This window comes from Anabrus simplex, chromosome 1 (assembly GCF_040414725.1).
Source record: "Anabrus simplex isolate iqAnaSimp1 chromosome 1, ASM4041472v1, whole genome shotgun sequence".
NCBI lineage: Eukaryota > Metazoa > Arthropoda > Insecta > Orthoptera > Tettigoniidae > Anabrus > Anabrus simplex.
The window spans coordinates 22,862,677-22,879,955 of NC_090265.1; the positions used below are offsets into that span (position 1 = coordinate 22,862,677).

General features: G+C 40.8%; 1 protein-coding gene across 3 annotated transcripts in view; it reads right to left on the minus strand.

Moving 5' to 3' along the window:
* LOC136859749 (dynactin subunit 6) overlaps positions 1 to 17,279 on the minus strand; it is a 178,767-nt gene that overhangs the window by 14,799 nt on the left and 146,689 nt on the right. The window contains exon 1 of one of the 3 annotated variants that reach the window (XR_011017580.1): positions 2,015 to 2,563. The exons of the other annotated variants lie outside the window; for them this stretch is intronic. The gene's annotated coding sequence lies outside the window, so the exon portion shown is untranslated. Of the gene's footprint in view, positions 1 to 2,014; positions 2,564 to 17,279 lie in introns of those variants that run through there. 3 annotated transcript variants of the gene reach the window in all.

Consider the following 17,279-nt stretch of genomic DNA (forward strand, 5'->3'; position numbering starts at 1 on the left):
TTGCAGTCATTCCTCCATTAATAATAATATTATATTTTCTACTCGTGTAGTATAAGGATCAAAAATATTGAAAGTAAAATCAAACTGAAATTGAATCTGAACAAACTGTGCACAAACTTTTGAACAACCTTTAACACTTGATACATTTAATGCACTCACGGGATCAAGAGACACACTGTAGAAAATATTTTGCTTGCTTTTAAGTTACCCGACAGGAACATGAATCAAGGGCTAGGGATCAAGAGAACACACATTACATTGTCTGGAAGCAAGTACGGTGTAGGGTGTATCTCCACCAAGCTGAGCGAGGGAATCCCAGAATAAAAAGAGGGATGGGGTTATCCCGACCACAAGTCGTCTGTGAAAGGGAGAGATAAAACTCTTCACAATCGTAATCTCGAACTCACCTGGCCAACTTTAGGTGTAAAAGTTGATGCTTCTCCAGGCCGACTAAACCAGACAAGTTTTTGATATACCGACCCGCCCTATTTTATGGTCAATATTCAGAAATCTGTGGGGCCAGCCATAGATTTATACCCATTGTAATTGAAAGAAATAATATCAACTCATTTATTAAATGAATTAATGATATTATATTAATTCTCCCAGGATTTGGGATGGTTTCACATATTATTAGTCAAGAAAGAGGAAATTAATGATTTTAATAATATTGCATTGTTCGAATTTATTAGGGTTTAAATTTTGTGAAATTCGATTATGTATTCGCCAAATATAAATTTGCATCATTTTTCGTCACCATCAGGAATCTAAGAAACCTTTTTCATTTATAAATTTTAAATAATGTTCTCATTCGTTTTTAGTTAGATGACACCCGTATTCTCCTACCCTTTAAGCCGTTAAGTTATATGCCCAATAGATTAAAACCCAGTTTACAATCCTGTAGATATATCGCCGGTGACCCATATGGGTAGGGGACGGGTGCATTGTATAGGATGAGAGGAAATAATCATCTGTTACTTGCTGTCAATCTGTTGTGTGTTAATCAGTACTTGGAATACTCTTCCTCTCTTATAAGCACAGTGGGTACAGTACAGATCCTTTCCCTTAACCCTGCCTCACTAACCATTCACCTGATGGTCTACACGCAGAGAGATGAATGCGCTTTCCTCACCTTTCCAAGAACAATTTAGCTTTTCCTTTTCAATACTTTCCCAATATACATCCTAACCTGGAAAAGCGAGGAACTTCTGCTGTTCCTTGTATCATTGTGGTGCTACGGAGCTGCTGTCGTCTACGGAATGAATGGTTAGTAATAACGTGACAGCACGGAATGTGGAAGAAAGAACCCACATTGGCTTCTATGTACAATTTTTCTCCACATAATCAACATGTTCTTTGTCAATGATTGCATATTACATTGCCAAAATATTCTGGGGAAGAGAGAACAACCAGTCTCATGAAGGGGCGATGCACAGCAGCTGAGTGACCTGATTACACTTGACCTTTGGCATGTAACATTTTGCTGAAATTGAAAATACGAAATGCATAAATGGTAACTAGAATAAATTATAAATAACAAAATTCGGCGCCACCTGCAAAAGATTTACAGGAATAATTGACTCTGTAGAGCATGAAAGAACTCCTAAGGTGACGGTCATCGGGTTGACGAGGCTCCAAACTTGCTTCATTACCTTACTTCTTACTATTTAACCCTGAAAAAATTTGGGTAGCATGCCAGGTTCTTCCTTACTCCACCAATAAAATATTTACCAAAGTTTCATTATACGAATTTACCCCGAAACAAAATTTAAACAAAACAAACAAACAAACACCAAAAATAATCATCACATGATGAGTCCAATGTAAACACCCACAAGCAACATCTACAAGCTATGCACCACACATAGTTCTGAAGGCCACGCTTCTTATACATGGTATCCTACGGATAAGACGACTGTCCATCATTAACCTTATACACATAAACAGAATAGCATCATCACCGTGGAATCTATTTATCTCGGGTTATAACTGTACATAAAACAAACCCACTCACCTCACTATGCACTGTTAATCAAACAACTTCTCCCTGTTAAACAAACTTCTGTGAACTAGGTGCAAGACAAATGCCACGTCCGATCAATAAAAAACAACCGAGCGCTGAACACTTCTAGCAATAGTCTGTTCTGTGCTCAACAACACATTATGTCAGATTACCAACAAAACACTACCTACAGTGTGCATTTCCTCGGAGAGGAATAATATAGTCTTTCTTACAAAAGAACACTACATAGCGTCTTCCACAGACTGCTCACCGGAACCTGTAATTACCGAGTTATGCACTCATCATGACTCCGTAATGGTACAATAATGTACCCGTAAAGAACTCGTACAGAACAGACTTTGTTCTGGTAATCGTCATGAATAGCAACAGTAAACATCTCATTGCACAAGCGCACAATATGCTTCCTCCACTATACGACTTTACTCCCGAAACAAAATTAAAACAAAACAAACAAACACCAAAAATAATAATCACATGATGAGACCAATATAAACATCCACGAACAAATTCTATGAGACCTCCGTCGCATGCGCACACATGTATATATAAGCTCACTCCGTGTGGTGTAGCGTCTGCCAAAGTCTACTGGAAGCAACGCTCCAACTGGCACATCTTCAAGCATTTCTAGGTCAACAAAATCTCATTCAAAACTGGAGCTTTCACATTGGTTACTGGGCTGCCAATCCGCCAATAGTGATCTTGCACGTTCATTCACACTGATGAATTGCCATCTTAAGCATACACTTCCCGGTCATACCCCAGGTTTGTAAACCATTTGTTGCAACACTTTCAACCGACTGCAATCATCTTTCCCGATAAAGTCACTGATTCCCAGGTTGCACAATCTTCACTGCTAGGCCATGGACAGTAATAACCTGTTGTAATTAGGCTACTTCTGAACGTAGTTTAAAATTATTATAGTGTATTGTAGTATATTATCAGAAATGAGCGTGCTTATTCTGTTTGTCCAACCCTTGTCCCGTTTCCCTACGGGATCGGGTATGAGGTGAAATGAATCTGCCGTAGCGAGTTTTTATGACCGGATGCCCTTCCTGACGTCAAACTCATCAGAGGAGTTAATGAGATGAAATGAATGACGTGATATATATGATAGTAGGAGAGGGTGGAACCCAGTGCCGGCACATAGCCTGCTCCTGCCGAAGAGCACCAAGGGGGTCTGCTCAAGGCTTAACGTAACCGTCCGACGCACGAATCAGCATCAAACCGCGTCGTATGCCCTCACTCCATATGAGCACTGCGGAGAGGTTTGGAATTTAATCCAGGCTTTTGGCACGCAATCTAGTGATTAGAAATTCTATACCACCATCTCCCCTACCCTGCCGGCCAACATTCTGATGGTGCAATTTTTTCGACCTACGGGACTCGAACCGGCTAACCTCGGTGTCAGACCATTTAGACTTCAGCGCCGTAACGATCACGGCCACCAGGCGGGCTAGCGTGCTTATTCTATTATTGTAAAATATTTGTGTAGTATAGTAGAAATATCTTTAGAAACTCTTTTACAAAAATTCTGCTGTTTTAATTAGGATAGGCTTAACTACAGTTTAGAATTGTGTAATTCTTGTGTATTCCTTTCGATATTCAGTATTTAACAGCAGTTGCTATACTGTTAGGGTGTTGTAGGATCAAAACATGGTACGACTAAGTAGTATTGCAGTGTAGTAGTATATTTATTACCTTACTGTCGTGTGATCTTTGCGTACTATTTATTCTAGACAATATTTATTTCCTTTGATTTTTTGCACAGGATAAGTTTTTTTTATTTTTCCTTTTCTTTCAATTTTCCATAAAGAATGGCTAAGGAGTGCAAGTGTAGGAACTGTGAATGTACCCAGGCATTAAAGAGTATGAGGGAGGAGTTGGGGAGTTTGACGGAGATAATAAGGATTCCCTCAGAAGAGAGGAAGGAAGGTAGGCCTCTCTCAAACAATGTACAGGATACAGCTGGTATAAAAGAGTGATGGGAAGGAAATAGGGGATTGTAGAAGACAGATGGTCTAATACATAAGAGGAAGGAGGTTGCAGGCTAAGGGCTCTGTTCAGGATCAGAATTCAGAACATGTGTCTGTGAGAAATCGGTACGAGTCACTGCAGGTAGAACAACAGAGGGAAGATGAGGAACAGGGAACTGTTGTTGAGAAGTGTGGAAGTAGGAGGAAGGGAAAAAGTAGGAAAAGGAAATATAGAGTAGAGGATAGGAAAAGACAGGTGGAATAGGGGCATGGGAGGGAGAAAAGGGAGGAGGAAGTAGCTTCTCCCGCCGTCAGGGAAGATAGGCCTGACCTGAAGGGGAGAGGATCAAATGGGGTGGGTAGGGTTGAGGCTCTGGTCATGGGGGATTCCATTGTTAGACATGTGGGGAAACTATGTGGAGGAAAGGGAACCAGGGTAGAGTTGTTATACAGGAATTAGATTGAGGCAGATGTCACGGAAAGTGGAAGAGAAGGAAGACGGAAAGGAGAAGATGGTAGTGTTTCATGTTGGTACCAACAACGTAAGGCAAGCTGCTATAAGTACCAGCATAGGTGGGGATGTATGGTATCTGGTAAATGCGGCACGGGTGAAGTTTAAGGAAGCGGAGATTGGTATCAGTGGAATATTGTGTAGGAGGGATACTGACTGGAAGGTGATTGGGGATTTAAATGAGACTACAGAGTGGGTATATGGGAAACTGAGAGTGAGATTTCTAGATCCTAATGGGTCGGTGGAAGATAGGGATCCGTGCTCAGACGGCCTTCGCTTAAACCGCAATGGTACGAATAAGTTAGGAAATTTGTTTAGAAGGGTTATAGGGAAGTACATTCAAGGGAAAGGGGATGGCCTAGGGAGCGGTGATAAGGGTACAGGGATCTGGAAGTCAAGTAGGGATGACATAAAAATGTTAGTGTTGTTAAGTACGAGTACTGTAAATATAGGAATAATATTAAGTAATTTAATAGATATATACTTACCAGATATTGTAATAGGAGTTGAATCATGGCTAAGAAAGATATGATGGATGCAGAAATTTTCTCACGGAACTGGAGTGTGTATCATAGAGATAGGGTAGGAATGGTAGGAGGGGGAGTATTCATTCTGGTGAAAGAAGATTTTGTAAGCTACGAAAATGTTAAAGATGACAAACATGAAATTCTAGGTGTAAGGCTCATTTCTAAAGATAATATTCAACTTGATGTCTTTGGAGTGTACAGACTGGGCAAGGGTAGCACTGATGGTGATTCATAATTATTTGATAGAAACGATAAGGAAAGGAACATGATTGTAGCAGGAGATCTCAATATACCAAATGTCAATTGGGAAGGTAATGCAAACGACAGGAAGCATGAACAACAAATGGCAAATAACATTAATATGCGAAGGAGAGCTGATTCAGAAAGTGATGGAACCAACTAGAAGCAAGAATATTCTGGACGTGGTGCTGGTAAAACCAGATGAGCTCTATAGAGAAACCGAAGTAATACACGGTATTAGCGATTACGAAGCTGTTTTTGTTGTAGTTAAAAATAAATGTGAAGGAAAGGAAGAGATTAAAATTAGGATTATTAGGCAGTACCATATGGCTGATTAAACAGGCTTGAGGGAGTTTTTAAAAAGTAACGGAAAACGATCAATAAAAATGTATACAATCTCTGGGATGGGTTTAAAGCAATTGTTGAGGAATACGAAAATAGGATTGTACCTTTAAAGCTTGTAAGGAATGTAAAGGACCCACTTTCTTATAACAGAGAAATGAAGAGACTAAGAAGGAGGTGCAGACTGGAAAGAAATAGTGTGAGAAATGGCTGTGGAAGTAAAGAGAAATTGAAGGAACTTACTAGGGAATTGAATCTATCAAAGAAGTCAGCTATGGATAACATGATGGCAAGCATAACTGGCAGTCATACCAATTTTAGTGAAAAATGGAAGGGTATTCATAGGTACTTAGAGGCAGAAACTGGTTCCAAGGAGAATATTCCAGGAATCATGAATAATTATTTAATCTATGACTTGAAAGGACGATTTCCAGACACATTCAAGATTGCTATTATAGTCCCAATCCACAAAACAGGCGATAAGAGAGAGTTAAACAATGTTCGCCCCTTTTCTCTCACAACCCACCTGTCAAATTTACTAGAGAGATGCGTTAAAACCAGATTACTTAATTACCTGAACAAGTGTAACATATTGTCGCCAAGTCAGTTTGGTTTTAGACCAAAAATTAGCGCTCAAGACGCAATATTCTGCTTAACTGATCATTTGTATAAAACCATTGAAAGCTCCAAAGGGACTATTTCTATATTTTTGAATTTAACTAAAGGCATTTGATACCGTACAGCACAATATACTCCTTAGAAAACTGGAAAAGGTAGGCATTCGTGGAATTCCTCAAAATTTAATTAAAAGCTTTCTTTCTAACAGAATACAAAAGGTAAGTGTTACGGAAATATCCGTGGTAGGTAGAGGTGTAAGAAGGTGCGGGCTGGAATAGGTCTCAACTACAAAATTAAAGTTAATTTAAAACTTTAACAAAGGTTATATTTTCTTTTCAAAATCAACAAATAACAGAAGCAGAAGTAGCAGATCAACAACTAGCAAATTACAGCTCGTTACAAAATTTGGGCTTCGAGCCCCAAATTTACTTTCTGAGCTCACAGCTCACAATCACAATGCCGAAGGGCAGAAAACCCCTAAGTACAAGGAGCACTTGCTCCTAATTACAATGTAAGGAAAAGAAAGTACCCGCTCTCAATTTGACACGCCTCTCAAAGGCCACAACAACTTTCGATTCAGGCTGCCCTCAAGGCACACAAAGAAACAGGGGTATTAGATACCCAACCTACAGGGCATTTACATGAGGAAAACAAACATCAGGTTATGTTATTGGCCCATAATGCAAAATAGAATGGAGGCGATAACTTGCACTCCTACACAACGTTTTGTTTAAAACCCTATGTGGCGCTAGGCTGATAATACAGGGGCTAATCCCAATCTATGGAGGTGACTAGTCGGCACAATATATTTAAGACATTAAGAAGGAAGAGAAAAACGGTTACGAAAACATAGGCACCTCAAATTCAAAATGAAGGGGAGTTCGAGAGTGTGAAGCACTCTCTATCCCCGCTTTATAGTAAAAGAGATATGAAGTTTTTACATACACAGACAGGAAATTTACATTTTAAAGGAATAGGTTACATGTTAAAGGCTTCGAACCCTCCCCGAGAGTTAAACTGCTGAGCTAGCGAGAAATAAAGATGTTAATAGGCCATTACCTTATTGAACAACTTCTGCTTGAAGAAAGAGGCGCTTCTCGCCCCCTGCTACATATTCACGCACTAAGAGAGATGTTACTGAAGTGGCGCCGAGACAAGAAAATCAGCAGTTTTTATACCCTCGTGGAGAATTCGAGGCCTTTCAGAAATAATTAGACACATCCACACGATTTTATTGGGTAGCTAATAGCAGCATATCCATATCGAAAAAGACATACATGATTGGCTGAAAATTAATTAAAGAATTTCGGGATTGGCTGAGTTCAAAACTGGCGGACAGAAGGATTAATATTGCCAACCCAAACAATAAAAGAAAGAAATTTAACAAAGAACAAACTTATGAATATAAAGTTTCCTCAAGAACAGTCACTTCACTTCGCACCAGAGTGCGCCATAGTACTCTTTTCTCTGTAGAGACATCTAGAAGAGAATGTCCACACTTCTTGATCCGGAGCAAACAAACACAAATCGAAATAGACACAGTTCAGAACACATCAAAATTACCAAATTTACAATAGTGACATCTTCCGAGAAACCGTTGAGTTAATACAGTTTGTTAAAGTTCAGGCTTTCTCCTGAATAGGAGTTTTCAACCGGCGCAGTATTTAAATTTGCGGGGTCGGGGTGTACCAACCGGTACAGACCTCCCTCCCCAAAAGTCCTTCCCAGGGGTGACACCGAAGAAAACAAAATTTTGTTTTAAAACAAAGTCCACGTTTTTTGCAGATAGGATGGAGAAAATTTTAGTTGAGAAAATACCAATTTTTCAGTAGTCAGAGATCTCTTAAGGGGTTTGATAAAATGCAGTTTTACAATTTTAGTAGTAGCTTTTGATGAAAGGTCTCTATGCTTGTAGTAGTTGAATTCAAAAAACACTTTAATTCTTGAACAAAAAACTTTTCTAAGTCTACCAAAGGTTGATTTGAAGAAAAAATTATTAATCGTAGAAATAAAGTCTCCATGTAGCTGAAGAAGAACCTCAGCTGTTGATTAAGTTTGACGGCCAGACCAGCCGCCGCTGCTAGTGTCCAGAGGAGGTCGCTCGGACCCCTCAAGTACTCTGAGATACACCCCTCTCGCTACTATGAGAGGGGTAGTGGTGGTGAAGCACGCCGCACACGCGACGATTGTTTACCGTCCGCGGGCAGTATGAAGGTGGTGCGCCGCACATCAGCCTTGCCCGGAAGGAGGACTCCAGCTCGCCGTACACAGGTTGACCTCACTGGAGTGGAGTGGGCCCGTACCCCACCTCAGTGGCGGTACGGCGACGCACGGCTGCGGGGGCACTGAAACATTAAGATCTCGGCGGCAGAATTTTGTTGGACCATACTGGTTTTAGGGTACAGTCTTTGTGGTGAGGTTGAGGGGCCAGCGCCGTGGAAGATTTATTTCATTTTAATTAGCCACTGGTGTGGTTTAGCAGGAGACGGGAGCGTGGTAATGGCCAACCGAAGAGGACAGCAGAGTAACCTCAAAGAAGGTTTCACAATATTTATACCAGGCAGATTCAACCACATGTAAAAATATAAGGGGCAGAAGGCCTTAAAATGTAATTAAAAATATAACCCTCAGGATTCTTACAAAATTATAAAGACCAACTTAGCACGGAAATTACACAGGTTTCACCTGCGACAGGTGAACCCTAAATATCCTCTCGGTGGCTGGATTGCTTAGTAACAACGTCACCGGGGTAAGGAAATCTAAAATGATGCACGGCCCATGAAATCTGGGGGCAAGCTTGCCCGCGGGAACAAAATTCTTGACCATAACCTGGTCGCCTACCTTCAAACGGGTGGGTCTCCGTCCACGATCATATCTTTCCCTAACCTTTTCATGAGAAACTTTAAGATTGGCCTTAGCCTTCTTCCAAAGGTCTCTAATATTATCTGGATCTATTGTCTCCGGCAGAATGTCACTACGAGGCCAAAGGTTAGAGAGCGGCGTGTTGGGTACAAACTTAAACATCAAAGAAGCTGGAGTAAACTTATGAGATTCATGAACCGCCGAATTCAAGGCGAAAGCTAACCAATGCAGGGACGTGTCCCACCTAGAATGATCGTCGTGATGATAGGCAATAAGAGCCGACCTCAGGTTACGATTGACCCGTTCAGCCAACGATGGTTGAGGATAGTATGCAGAAATTGTTACATGTGAGATGGCTAGATCAAAACAGAATTTATGGAAAAGATTGGAAGTGAAAGCTTTAGCATTGTCGGACACAATATATTGACAAGGACCAAAAGAAGCAAATATGGAATTTAAACAAGAAATGGTGGACTGAGCGGTAGCCAGCTTAGTCGGAAATAACCATGAAAATCTAGTGAAACCATGCACACACACAAGGATGAATTTATTGGCATTCCCCTTTGACTGGGGGAAGGGTCCAACGTAGTCAATATAGAGGCGTTCCATTGGGCGCGACGCTTGATGAGAAGACAATAAGCCTACTTTAGTGGACATGGTGGGTTTACTAAGCAAGCAAGATTTACAAGCCTTAACTAGTTCCCGAATTTCACCGTCCATACCTTACCAGATGAACATTTCACGGATCTTTTCACGAGTTTTGAAGATGCCTAAATGCCCCCCGAATGGGGTCTCATGATTGTACATGAAGATCATGGGCACAAGAATGGCTGGAACCACCACTTTCATTCTATTATCATGCCTCGACGGGCAACATAAAACACCATTCCTCAGTGCATAAGGGACGACATGTTCCTCAGAAGAAAGGGTTTCCATAATAGGAGCCAGCGTCGGATCTTCACGTTGATATTTTTCCAGATCCCTAAACAACATGGGAGCATCAATTAGAATGGCATTAACCTCAGGTAGTATGGACTCGGGGGGTGAAGAATTATCAACCAGTTCATGGGTCTCTACATCCTTGGAAAACATACGGCTTAGTCCGTCTACCACAACATTTTCAGTACCTCTGATATGCCTAACGTCAAATTGGAGGGCAGAAATTCTAATGGCCCAGCGGGCTATAGGACCATTACGACGCGCCCTAGCTAAGACCCAGCTTAAGGCTTGGTTATCGGTCTCCAAGTCGAATTTGACGTGTTCCAGATAGTGACGGAACTTTTCTAAAGCAAATAAGACTGCCAAACCTTCAAGTTCATAGATGGAATACTTGGCTTCTTGAGCCGATAGAGTCCTAGATGCATAGGCAATGGGTCGCCTCGCTAGTTCAGTCTCTTGAAGAAGGACTGCGGCCAGAGCCGACGACGACGCGTCGGTTTGGACGATGAATTTCTTAGAGAAATCAGGCATAGCAAGAACGGGGGCATTACAGAGAGCTAATTTGAGGTCTTCAAAAGCGGCTTGTTGAGAAGGCCCCCACTCAAATTTGACGCCTTTCCTACGAAGAAGGTTCAAGGGCGCCGCTCTGTTAGCGAAGTTAGGAATAAATTTCCTGAAGAAATTCACCATGCCAATGAATCTGGCAATACCTTTGATGTCCTTAGGAGGTTTGAAATCACGGATGGCCTGTGTTCTAGAATGATCCACAGTGACAACATCGGGCGATACAATGTGCCCTAGAAATGACATGGAAGGCTTAGCAAAGGCGACCTTGGACAACTTCACAGTTAACCCAGCTTTACGAAGGCGATTGAGAACTTCTTTCAGATGATCTAGGTGTTCCTCGAAGGTCTCCGAAAATACGACGACATCATCGAGATAGTGGTACAAGTACTCAAACTTGATGTCGGAGAAGACCCTATCTAGCAGTCTCGTGAGCACGCCTGCCCCCATGGGGAGCCCGAAAGGCACACGGTTGTACTCATACAAGTTCCAATCCGTGGCAAAAGCTGTCAGGTGTTTGCATTCTTCAGCTAGAGGGATCTGATTATACGCCTGATTGAGGTCCAAGATGGTGAAGAACGTAGCTTTACGAAACCAGGAAAAACTAGAATGAAGGTCGGGAAGGGGCACAGATTGCAACACCACCTTCCCATTGAGAGCCCTACAATCAATCACAGGCCTGAAGCCACCTTGGGGTTTCGGGACTAGAAAAATAGGCGAAGAATACGCCGACTTAGAGGGCCGAATAATACCATCCTTCAACATCTGATCTATGATTTCCTTCAAAGCTTTCATTTCGGGTGGAGATAGCCTATAAGGTGGAAAACGGACTGGAATCGAATCCGTAACCTCAATCTTGTATTCGATAAGGTCAGTAACACAAAGAGTCTCAGAGAAAACCTCTGGGAACGACTGACACAACTTACGAATCCTCTCTGCCTGCTCCTCAGGGAGATGTCTAAGGTCTAACATCATCTCATCCTGGGTAGGCGAAACAGATGAACACGACACAGAATTACATTTTAATAAGGGAATTTTACAACTTGAAGCAAATTTGAACGTGCACGACTTGCTCTGAAGATCGAGCACTAGACCAGTATGGGACATGAAGTCTGCTCCCAATATAATGGGGCAAGACAAGTGCTTTGCCACAAACAGTTTAACCTTCCAAGTAAATTTAGAAATACGAATTTTGGCATTTAAGGAACCTAAAATTTATAATGAAGAAGAATTAGCCGAAACATATTGAACCGAAGACGAGTAATAGTCAGGAAGTTTACAAACAGATTTCAATTTCGAATACCATTCATCCGAAATAATGGAACACATACTACCAGAGTCTAATAGGGCGTTACTGGTTCGTTATTCAATTCAATCTTAAGAAATGGAACAGGTGCGGGGGTATCCGCCGCAATCCTAAGACATTCTTTGGGGCCTTCAAAAGATGAATTCCAAAACTGAGTTTTCCTTGGGAATTCGGCAGTTCTACTTGGGGCTGAGCCTCGGAAGGAAGAGTTAGTCGACTCAGCCGAAGCCATTAGTCACTTGTTATTATTGGCATTGGTGGAAGTTGCACCAGAAGTTGAGCAGGAGGGGGTGCTTTACGAATTTGGGCAATTCTTGGCGATATGGGACACCGCGCCGCATTTAAAACAGCCTTGAGATGACCCTGCTCCATTCCTTGTCTCACTAGATTTGATCAATGGACATTTATTGCGAAGATGGTCAGGCGAGCCGCAGGCATAACATTTACGGGGAGTGATTGGTCGGCGAGGTTGAGGCCGAAAACTACTAGAGGATGGAGGGGGTTCTTTCGCGACACGCAAGGTATCGGCGTATCTAACTCCTTCCGCTGATACAGCCATAACCTCTACCTCGGCAAAAGTTTGCGGACGTGACGCAAAACACAAGTATGACCTATAGGATGGTGAAATCCCTTCCACAATAGCCTGAACAATCTGATCTTCAGGGAAGTGAAGAGCAAACACCCTGGTATAGAATTTGGTGTCTTGGATGAAATCGGCAAGATTTTCATCCAGACGCTGTACCCGGTAATAGTACTTTTGAATGAGCGATGACCTAGCCAACAGATGGGCATGGAAGTCTTCTATAGATGATTGTTCGGCAATGGCTCTTACTATTTTGTCCGAGAGGACACCAATGGAATAAGGGTAAATTATCTGAAAGATTTGACACGGAGAAAGAGAAAAAACGAGAGCATGGTCTTGGAATTCAACTAGAAACCTTAAGAATGAAATAACGTCACTGGTAGTGTTAACAGAAAACTTATAAATACCCCTGAGCAGCATTGCTAATGGATGAGGCAAACTGCTGAACCCAGGTGACATAGTAGGTAGAGGCCTAAGTGGCGAAGAAGCTAATTCAGAACGAGCATTATTCAAAGAGGTACGGCGTTCAGACACATTGTCTAATGGGGAAGAGGTTTGTTGAACTCCTACTGATTTCCTATTTTCTTCTTCTTTAGAAGAGTCTTACTTGCTGACTAAGTTTATCGTAGCGGGTTGGTCGGTTTTGGGAGGGACTTCCCCAGTTAACAATAGGGTAACCTTACTGGACAATTCTGGAAGATTTTCGAGAACAACACTAGCTTCCTTCCTTTGAATGTCATTCAACTTCAGAGACAGCAGACCGTTAACTCTATTAGAAAAATGAAATAACCTGGCTTGCACACGTTTAATTTGATTAGGAGAAGGGTCATTAACTTCAAAAAAAGTAACTACGGATTCCAGCTCAGTAGTATTGTCAGTGATCGTGGAGAGGGAGTCGTCAATCTCTTTCTCACACAAAGTGGGGATGGAAATGGGCAAATCAAGGGACTCTTTAAGCTTGTTTGTGTCTACCGCAACCGTGCCTCCAGATTGCACATTTCTAATTGTTAATTCATAGATTAATTCCTCCTTGCGCAAATAGCCGGGATGGAGGACGTCGCGAGGGCCGGACATGATGACAGAACTTTTACAAATTTAGAAAAAAATCAAAAAAACCAGCGACTGAGAAAATCGTTAGAGTTTGATACCAAAGCAATGTCTAGCCGTCAAAAGGGGCTAATTTGAGACCCATTCAACCACGCTCTGCTACCACTTGTTACGGAAATATCCGTGGTAGGTAGAGGTGGAAGAAGGTGCGGGCTGGAATAGGTCTCAACTACAAAATTAAAGTTAATTTAAAACTTTAACTAAGGTTATATTTTCTTTTCAAAATCAACAAATAACAGAAGCAGAAGTAGCAGATCAACAACTAGCAAATTACAGCTCGTTACAAAATTTGGGCTTCGAGCCCCAAATTTACTTTCTGAGCTCACAGCTCACAATCACAATGCCGAAGGGCAGAAAACCCCTAAGTACAAGGAGCACTTGCTCCTAATTACAATGTAAGGAAAAGAAAGTACCCGCTCTCAATTTGACACGCCTCTCAAAGGCCACAACAACTTTCGATTCAGACTGCCCTCAAGGCACACAAAGAAACAGGGGTATTAGATACCCAACGTACAGGGCCTTTACATGAGGAAAACAAACATCAGGTTAAGTTACTGGCCCATAATGCAAAATAGAATGGAGGCGATAACTTGCACTCCTACACAACGTTTTGTTTAAAATCCTATGTGGCGCTAGGCTGATAATACAGGGGCTAATCCCAATCTATGGAGGTGACTAGTCGGCACAATAAATTTAAGACATTAAGAAGGAAGAGAAAAACGGTTACGAAAACATAGGCACCTCAAATTCAAAATGAAGGAGAGTTCGAGAGGGTGAAGCACTCTCTATCCCCGCTTTATAGTAAAAGAGATATGAAGTTTTTACATACACAGAAAGGAAATTTACATTTTAAAGGAATAGGTTACATATTAAAGGCTTCGAACCGTCCTCGAGAGTTAAACTGCTGAGCTAGCGAGAAATAAAGATGTTAATAGGCCATTACCTTATTGAACAACTTCTGCTTGAAGAAAGAGGCGCTTCCCGCCCCCTGATACATATTCACACACTAAGAGAGGTGTTACTGAAGTGGCGCTGAGACAAGAAAATCAGCAGTTTTTATACCCTCGTGGAGAATTCGAGGCCTTTCAGAAATAATTAGACACATCCACACGATTTTATTGGGTAGCTAATAGCAGCATATCCATATCGAAGAAGACATACATGATTGGCTGAAAATTAATTAAAGAATTTCGGGATTGGCTGAGTTCAAAACTGGCGGACAGAAGGATTAATATTGCCAACCCAAACAATAAAAGAAAGAAATTTAACAAAGAACAAACTTATGAATATAAAGTTTCCTCAAGAACAGTCCCTTCACTTCGCACCAGAATGCGCCATAGTACTCTTTTCTCTGTAGAGACATCTAGAAGAGAATGTCCACACTTCTTGTTCCGGAGCAAACAAACACAAATCGAAATAGACACAGTTCAGAACACATCAAAATTACCAAATTTACAATAGTGACATCTTCCGAGAAACCGTTGAGTTAATACAGTTTGTTAAAGTTCAGGCTTTCTCCTGAATAGGAGTTTTCAACCGCCGCAGTATTTAAATTTGTGGGGTCGGGGTATACCAACCGGTACAGTAAGAATCAAGGATACCCTAACTAAAAGTGCCGAAGTACAATTCGGAGCACCGCAAGAAACAGTGTTAGGACCAATTCTTTTTCTGTCATATATCAATGATATGTGAGAGCTAAACTTTAATGCAAAAATTAACTCATATGCTGATGACACGGTAGTCACAGTCACGGGTGAAACTTGGGAAGACACCTTCAACAGAGCTCAAGAAACCCTAGTCATTATTCAGAAATGGCTAAACAACCACTACTTACTTTAAATGAAAATAAAACAAAATTCATCTGCTTCTCGCATAATAAAACAATGCCACCCTCAAACAACCTAACACTAAGATTCAACACACCAGCTTGCAAAAATACTGAATGCTGCAACTGTTATACTTTACAGAAATCCGTACCTAGTGATAATTATAGATAGTTATCTGAAATGGAATATTCATGTATCAAATTTGATCATTAAACTTCAGAAAGTTATTTATATATTTTACAGAATTAGAAATGTTATATCAACCAAAGCCTTGAAGTCTATATACTTTGCCTTAGTTCAATCGCAACTGCAATATGGAATTAACAGTTGGGGTGGAATACTTGATTCACACTTGGCTCAACTACATACTGACAGTAATGTACAAAAAGCCACTGATGTTTCCAACATATGAACTGTTCCAGCAAAGCAGGGTACTTAACATACGGTAGCTATTTGTGCAGTCAGTGACCCTATACATGCAAAAAAATTTAAAGCTCTTCTGCAAAGGACACAAGTCAAAAATTTGCACTGGGCTTCAAGACAGAACTGGAATAAGTATACCACGCCGGAACACTTTACTTGGACAAAAAATGTAAGTTGTCTACGGCCACGGGTATGCAATGTATTACCTGTGGACGTGTTCAGTGGCAACCAGAATACCTTGAAGAAAAGGCTCTCCACATGGCCCATTAACAATTATTACAAAGTAAATCAACTTATAAATGTCCATTATAATATTTAAATCAACTGGCACACTATTCCTCTCTACAAAGAAACCAACCTTCTCCTTAACCAATGTCCCTCCTTTCCAGCTTCCTGTTAATTACACCAAATGCAGAAAAACAGTTCATAAAATTACTGTAGTACAATATCACCAAAATTCTAATGGAGTGTATGCTATACACTAGATGCCATAATTTAGCTATTATATTCTTGAAGCCCACAAAAAAGTTTACATTATGTGGGATTCACACACTGTATATTTACTACCTCCGTATGTATATGTATGATATTGATCGTAAATAAAAATGTTTAAAATGTAATGTAATAAGGGGAGTGTGTATGCAAGGATCTTCAAAAGGCAGAAAAGTATGCAGTCAGCAGTATGTAAAGATTGTTGGTTACAAGGATAATGTCCAGTTAGAGGAGGTGACTAATATTAAAGAAGTATTAAAATGTATCTATGATAACGACATTTACAATAAGATACAAAAGTTGAAAACTAGAAAAGCGGCTAGAATTGATAAGATTCCTGGGGATATACTAAAGGCAATGGGTTGGGATATAGTACCATATCTGAAGTACTTACAGTATTTGATTTTGTTTGCATGAAGGAGCTATACCAAATGAATGGAGAGTTGCTATAGTAGCCCCTGTGTATAAAGGAAAAGGTGATAGACATAAAGCTGAAAATTCCAGGCCAGACAGCTTAACATGCATTGCATGTAAGCTTTGAGAAAACATTCTATCTGATTATATCAGACATGTTTGCGAAATTAATAACTGGTTCGATAGAAGGCAGTTTGGGTTTAGGAAAGGTTATTCCACTGAAGCTCACCTTGTAGGATTCCTTCAAGATATTGCAGATATCTTGGATTCAGGAGGTCGTGATTGTCCTGTCTAAGGCATTTGATAGGGTGAATCATGGAAGACTACTGGCAAAAATTAGTGCAACTTGACTAGACAAAAGAGTGAATGAATGGGTTGTTATACTTCTAGAAAATATAGAATTAGAGTTGGCGAAGCTTTACCTGACCCTGTAATAATCAAGAAGGCAATTCCTCAAGGCAGTATTATTGGACCTTTATATTTTCTTGTATACCGGTATACGGAGTCTCTTTAGCTCGTTGTGTGTGTC